The sequence below is a fragment of the Dermacentor silvarum genome, chromosome 2, assembly GCF_013339745.2.
Source record: "Dermacentor silvarum isolate Dsil-2018 chromosome 2, BIME_Dsil_1.4, whole genome shotgun sequence".
Classification (NCBI taxonomy): Eukaryota; Metazoa; Arthropoda; class Arachnida; order Ixodida; family Ixodidae; genus Dermacentor; species Dermacentor silvarum.
Window position 1 is genome coordinate 255,093,028 of NC_051155.1, and position 7,475 is coordinate 255,100,502.

Genomic DNA, 7,475 nt, shown 5'->3' on the forward strand with positions numbered 1-7,475 from the left:
AAACTTTCATGCTGATCAATTTGTTCAAGCAGCGTTACGTTTACTACTCGTTTCTACTAATCACAGAAACGCCTCCACCACGTGAGCCGCGATCTCGTCTGTATATGACGTAATCCGGTGACAATTCTTCGTCAAGAATACCACTATGTAATCATCATGTCTCGGAAATCACCAGTAGGTGGGGATCGTAAGAAAACAGCAGAACTTCAAGGCTCTATCTATTTTGTTTACAATGCTTCTAGCGTTCAATGATATCACACGTAACTTGCACGTATCTGGCGATGGAGTCGTCTTGCCGTCAAGAGAACTTCGAGCGTTAATATTAGCCGATGGCGATTTATGCTTAGCTTGATTCGGAGAACCGTGGGCGTAAAAACAAAAAAAAAAACAAAAAAAAAAACGACCTCAGTGATTCTGAACCTGTGGCTTGTCAATTGTACTAGAAGCGTTGGCGCATTTTCCTTCGCGGACGAGACCTGAATTTTTCCCCTGTTGTGAGGCCTTCGCTAAACCACTCTCACAGCTGTGATCAATACCGCGTGAAGCGGCATATCAGTTACTTTAAACCTTTAATTTTTCCTTTGGTCCCCCGCGTAGACCTCTTTTTTTAATGACTAATTTGTCATACTTAAGGTACACTTTATCCTCAGGCTCCTTATCTTTAGCAGTAGCCCAGACCAGCTTTCTAATTTTTCTTAGCCTAGGTGAGAAGTCTTCCGAAATGTACGTTTGAGTTCCCTTCAGCTTCGAAGCATTTCTGAGAAGTTCCGCCTTTTCAGTCAAGTAAAAAAACCTTATAATCACCGGACGCGCTTTCCCTACCGCTTTTCTTCCTAGGCGGTGTAAACTGTCTACGTTTATTTCAAGTTCGCGTTCAAAAAATTCTGTTAGAATATGTTCCTTAAGACTATTTATCGCCTCTGCTTCAGACTCCTGAATACCATACACGAGCAGATTGTTTCATCGAAATAATTTTCAATGTCGTCCACATTTTTCCGTAGTGAAACAATCGGCTCGTTTAGTTCCGCAAGCGATTGCTCGCATGTCTCCATCCTTTTAGCTGTCTGTGAAAGCACTTCCAGTTTACCGTCAATGGAAGCCAGTCTCACGTTTGTCGCGGTAATGTGCGAGTCTAGCTTAACACCGATAAACTTTAGTTCACATGAAGAAACCTTTTGATTTTGGAGAATTTCTTCGAGTTGCTCTGCTATCCCTGGGCCTGGATTAAGCTCAACGACCCCGCTTAACAACAGTGCAAGTAGACAAAATGAGTCAAAACACTCAGCAAAACATTCAAGCAAGGCAGCACAACCAAACAGAAGGAATCACTTTTAAATTCACAGGAATTGCGATATCTACTAACCTGCATGAAAAAGACGAACAGGTTTAGCCGTGACTGCATCCCACGGGTGCTGAAAGGTAAATACAAGGTAGATATACCTGGTAGTGAAGCTTCCATAGAAGCCCATGCGTTCAAAACATGGTTGCTTACCGGCGGTTCATGGGGCTTAGCGCCATCTGTGTGAGGAGGGAACACTTCCAGCGGAAGAAAAAATAATTGGACGTCATCCGTCAAATACAGAAGTGACGCCATTTTGTTCTCATCGGTCATTTTGTTCTCATCGGCGCGAAATTTGTTTTCGGAGGCCTGCCATTAGAGCTGTATATTAAAATGCCCCGCCATTCGACTTCATGGGCGTTCCGAATTTTCAGCGCGAAAAGAGATGCCGGAAAAGATCAGCCGTACGGCTGTCGAAATCGCATCGCTGCACACAACATACTTTCTTAGGAGGCCGACGAACACTTTGGGCGTAGATTGCGTAGAGTGCTCGTCCTTTCGTCGGACGCCAAGCCCGTCGGCCAGTGCTGTTGCACGAAAACAACTGAAGTAAACAAGTATCTGACGGTCGCAACTCACTACTTTTGACTGCACAGGTTAAGAAACAATAAAACTACCCGCGTCACCTAATTCAGACAAACGTCGACATGCAAAACAACACAACATGTGAGTGGGGCGTATTGTAACAGGTGAACTTTACGAGCGCGCCTTTCCACGCACTCCAAGAGTTGCATGGCATTGCAAGATATAGCGGCGTCAACGCCCGCCGCTATCGATGGGCGTTGTTATATATTGATAAAAAGGTATATATTGATAATGATCTAGTAAAATACAGTTGTATCTTTTCTCGCCATGCATATATAAAATGAATTAGGAATTTTATTTTCGTTGAATGAATCTAACTGCGTCTCGCTTTATTTTAAAAACGCTTTTTTTCTTTCCCAGTGTTGATTCCCCCCAAACATAGTCGCGCTTCAATCGCTGCTCCCATAACCACCCTTGCTGATGTCGGTGACAATTGGTTCTGAACCGCTTTTCGCCGGAAGCTTCGCGACCTATGTGGATCGACCTTGGTAAATACACCTGGTAGCGAAGCTTCCATAGAAGCCCATACGTTCAAAGCATGGCGGCTTATGGGTGATGATGATGATGATGATGATGATGATGATGATGATGATTTATTGGCATCCCCTTTGAAACGGGGTGGCGACAAATAGTCACCTAGCCTGCTTGATTTAATCAGGTATACTACACATGTTCTTTATCTCGCATTTTTGTATACCTTTTTCAAAAATTTAGCTTGTACCGCTGCCTATGATTTTAAGAGATCAGGTCGTATCGATCTTTTCCCTGCTTTTTTTCCACCAGTACTCTAATCGTCCCTTGCTGATCTCTACGGCTGATCTGTTTATGTTTCCTTCCACTTTAAACCCAAGCGCTTCTGGGAGTTGCACGTTACCTACGGTTCTCGCTGGGTGGATCCCGTCACATTCCATTAGGATGTGCTGAGTGGTCTCTGGATCTTTACTGCAGCATACACATGTCTCATCTAGTTCCGAATATTTGTTCCGATATGTTTTCGTCCTTAGGCAACCGGCTCGAGCCTCAAATAGCAAGGCACTGCCCTTTGTGTTATCGTACAGATTTTCCCTTCTAATTTCTTTCTTCTCATTCTTGTAAATCTCCATTGTCCTTTTCGTTTCCATTCTTTGCATCCAATTCACGGTCTCTATTTCTCTCACTTTCTTTCTGATGACCCCTGGTTGTCTATTTACAGTTTCGATTATCCTGTACTTGGTTGCCAACTTCCTTGACCTCTTCCTCCATTCTGTGTCCACGCTTTTCATGTAGAGATACTTGTGCACTTTAGCCGCCCATTTATTTTCATCCATGTTCCTGAGCCTTTCTTCAAAACTAATTTTGCTTTGTGCTTCTCTGACTTCAAAGAGGCCCAACCCATGTCTCCATGCACTGCCTCATTTGTCGTATTACCGTGTGCTCCCAAAGCCAACCGGCCTACTGATCTTTGGTTAACTTCTAAACCCGCCAATATATCCGATTTTAAGCATATAATGGCATTGCGAATGTTAGCGCTGGCACCATTACTCCTTTCCAGATTCCACGCACCACCTCATACTTATTGTGGCCCCACAGTGCTCTGTGTTTCAATAATGCTGCATTCCGCTTCCCCTTTATTTTCAGATTATCTTGGTGGTTGCTTGAGTAATTCTTTCCTTCGTTTATGTGTACGCCGAGGTACTTATATTGCTTCACTATGGGTATTACTTGCTGTTGAATTGACACCACGAAGTTACTCGTGTGTTCATTAAAGATCATAATCCCTGATTTCTCTGTGCTAAACTTAAGGCCTAGATTTGTCGCTGCGTTCCCACAGATATTCGCAAGTATCTGTAAATCTTTTTTATTGTCCGCTAGTAGCACAATGTCGTCTGCGTACATCAATCCAGGGACCTTTTGTTGCACCATTTGTCCATTACGCATGTAGGATAAATCAAAACCTAATTCGCTGTTTTCCAGTCGTCTTTCTATGCCCTTGACGTAAAGCGTGAACAACAATGGTGACAGAGGGCATCCTTGCTTCAATCCTTGGTGAATTCCCACCATTTCATTCCATTTTCGACCTTCCCATGCCACTTGTACTTGGTTGTCTCGATATATCTCCCTCAGCAGCTCCACGAAATCGTCATCTATGCCTTCGTATTGAAGAATATCCCACAACAATTCCCTGTCTACGTTGTCATAAGCTCCTTTAATATCTAGAAATGCTACCCATAAAGGTCTTTTCTGAGCTACTGAAATCTCTATGCACTGAGTTAGTACAAACATATTGTCTTCTAAGCGTCTGCCTGGCCTGAACCCATTCTGTAGTTCCCCCAATACACCGTTTTCCTCCACCCACTTCGACAGTTCTAATTTTATGGCTTGCATTGCCATTCTATATATCACCGACGTTACTGTAACTGGCCTGTACGAGCTCGTCTTATCCTTATCTCCTTTGCCTTTGTAGATGAGATTCATCTTGCTTTCACGCCATCCAACGGGAATATTCTTTGTTCTAATCACTTGCTCTATGGCATTAGTCAGCAGTGCCTTGCTTTTTTGGACCGAGGTTTTGATTAGCTGTATTGGGATTTCATCGGGTCCTGCTGCCGTGTTGTTAGGGACATTTTCTGCTGCCTTTTTCCAATAGAAGCTTTCTATGCTGAATTTTGATCTCTCAAGCCTCTCATGGTTCATGGGGATTAGCGCCATCTGGTGATGAGGGAACACTTCCGGCGGAAGAAAAAATAATTTGACGTCATATCCGTTAAAACAGTAGTGACGTCATTTTGTTCTCATAGGCGCGAAATTTGTTTTCGGAGGCCTGCCATTAGAGCTCTATATTCAAATGCCCCGCCATTCGACTTGATGGGCGTTCCGAGCTTTCTGCGCGGAAAGCGATGCAGGAAAAGGTCATCCGTACGGGTGTCGAAATCGCATCGCTGCACAGAACATACTTTCTTTGGAGGCCGACGAACGCTTTGGGCGTAGATTGCGTAGACTGCATGCTCGTCCTTTCGTCGGACGTCAAGCCCGTCGGGCAGCGCTGTCGCACGAAAACAACTAAAGTAAACAAGTATCTGACGGTCGCAACTCACTACTTTTGACTGCACAGGTTAAGAAACAATAAAACTACCCGCGTCACCTAATTCAGACAAAACGTCGACATGCAAACAACGCAACATGTGAGGGGGCGTATTGTAACAGGTGAACTTTACGAACGCGCCTTTCCACGCACTCCAAGAGCTGCATTGCATTGCAGTGTTTATTCCCTCGAAACATAGTCGCGCTTAAATCGCTGCTCCCATAACCCCCCTTGCTGATGTCAATGGCAATTGGTTCTGAACCGCTTTTCGCCCGAAGCTTCGCGACCTATGCGGATCGACACCTTGGCTGCTGCCTTGCCCACTGGCGAAGAAATCTTGAGGGGCGGTTTCCAAAGAATTTGATGATGTCGATGTTACTTGGGATAGCCAACGCGAATGCCGATAACGTTCAGAGCAGCAGCCATCGGTGTCGTTGCGAATTCCAGTGTTGGCATGGAAGAGCATCGTCACTGGCACATGGTGATGTCGCTCATTCCACGACGCAACACACTCACCGTCGACGGGATGAAAAGAAGCAGTGTAACTGCAGCTTCGTTTGTACAGTTTGTATTACGCAAACTGTTGACTACCTCAGGTCTTTGGATTTGACAGTAACTTGGACAGAGTGGAACTGCCACAACAGCCTGATAACCAGTTTGACTTACGCCACGGATGATGTTCCCATAAGGAGCATAAGGTGCTATTATAAGAAATAAAGAACAAGGCTCAATCATCCCACCGAGTGAATCCGTGTGAACTTGATAACACATAGCTGTAACGGGGTGGCGGTCACATAAGGCCGCGTGTACGCCCGAATGTGTTTCGAAGTTTCATTTGAAGGAATGAAGATAATATCACACATATACTCAAACAAGCGAATACAAGCAGCCAATGTAGCCAGTTACAAACATAATTACTTCATTCAAATTTTTAATTGATATAGAGGTCGATTACCGCCCCACGAAAGTAATTGAGCAACTACTAAATATTAAACGATTACTTTTACGTTTATCTTTCCTCCCATCGTTAATAATATTGCACAAATACATAGAACGCGCTTGTCTCGCTCTTTCAGTGTATCCTCTGCAGCCTTTCACGCGTTGTTTAACGAACTTGAAGAAAACAACGATAAAAAACAGGACGGTGACAACAAGTAGGGTGCTGACTAGCTAACAATTTTTACTGCGTGTCGACGTTAGTATATATACTGGAAGAACAAGCCGTACAAAATACGAAAAAAAGTAAAAGAAAAGCAAGGACTTATCAATATCATGTCACGTACTAGATAACCCATACGCAATTTAGTCGCGGCGTAGAGATGTAAATTTACCGAAACTGCTATGAAAGAAAAGAAGAGCCAGACGGAAAGGATCAGAAGTTCAACACACCACATTTTTTTTTAAATTTCACTAACAATTGCTGTTCAAAATTTCGTCGGGCCATCTTCGTTTGATGGCAATGGTCAATAGGGGAGTAGTATTTGTCTTACTAAATGCGCTTTAACAACATGGTGAGGGTATGAGCAGCGACACCGAAAAAACTCGCTCGAAGTGCACGCTGCAGGGAGGGGAAGTGTTGTGACGTACGACACCGCGGACCGGGCAATTACCAAACAGCAGTCGGGAAATTATCCAGTGACAATGGGAATGGGCACAATGAACGTGGGCTTTCTGGCGGGGTGCCGCATAGAAACGCGGACCGAGGTGCACATCGCTGCGGCGCCGACATTGCAGCGCTGTGGCGATTAGGCCTGTTGGTTGTACACCGGAAACGTTTCGCAGCGCAAGAGCAACACGGACACAAAAGAACACGTGGGACGACAGGGACGAATGCAAACTACCAACAACGGTTTATTGACCACCACACGTGTTTATAGTGCGTTCATCACCGTTGCAAAATGCGCGCAATACCTTCTAAGAAAGGACAGCTCTTTATCTGACAGGCGCACAGGTGTGTTGATAGAGGCTGAACCTAATAAAGATATCTTTTCAGCCTCTATTATCTCGCGGGTTAGTCTATGATCACTTTTGCTGACAACAGTACACAGATCAAAATAGGCTTGCATGATGGTGATGAACGCAGTATAAACACGTGTGGTGGTCAATAAAGCTCTGTTGGTAGTTTGCGTTCGTCTGTCGTCCCATGTGTTCTTTTGTGTCCGTGTTGCTCTTGCGCTGCAAAACGTTTCCAAATAGTCAGCGCCAGGTTTGCCTACCTGAACGTGTGCATGCGTGGCACAACTGCAAACCCTTCTGCTGTATTTCCCGCCATATTTAAGTTCAGAGCTGCGTCGCCTTTCAACTTTCCTCGACAGTAAAGTGATTTGTTGCATATAATTGCTTACTGAAAAAAAGTAAATGAATTGCAGTGAGCGTTACCGAGTAAGAAGTTTTCCGTCAACTATAAACTACAAAAAAACATAATTGATTGCAAGTAATTGATTACGTGTAATTCGTTATGTACAGGTCTGCACACTCACTGCGAACGTA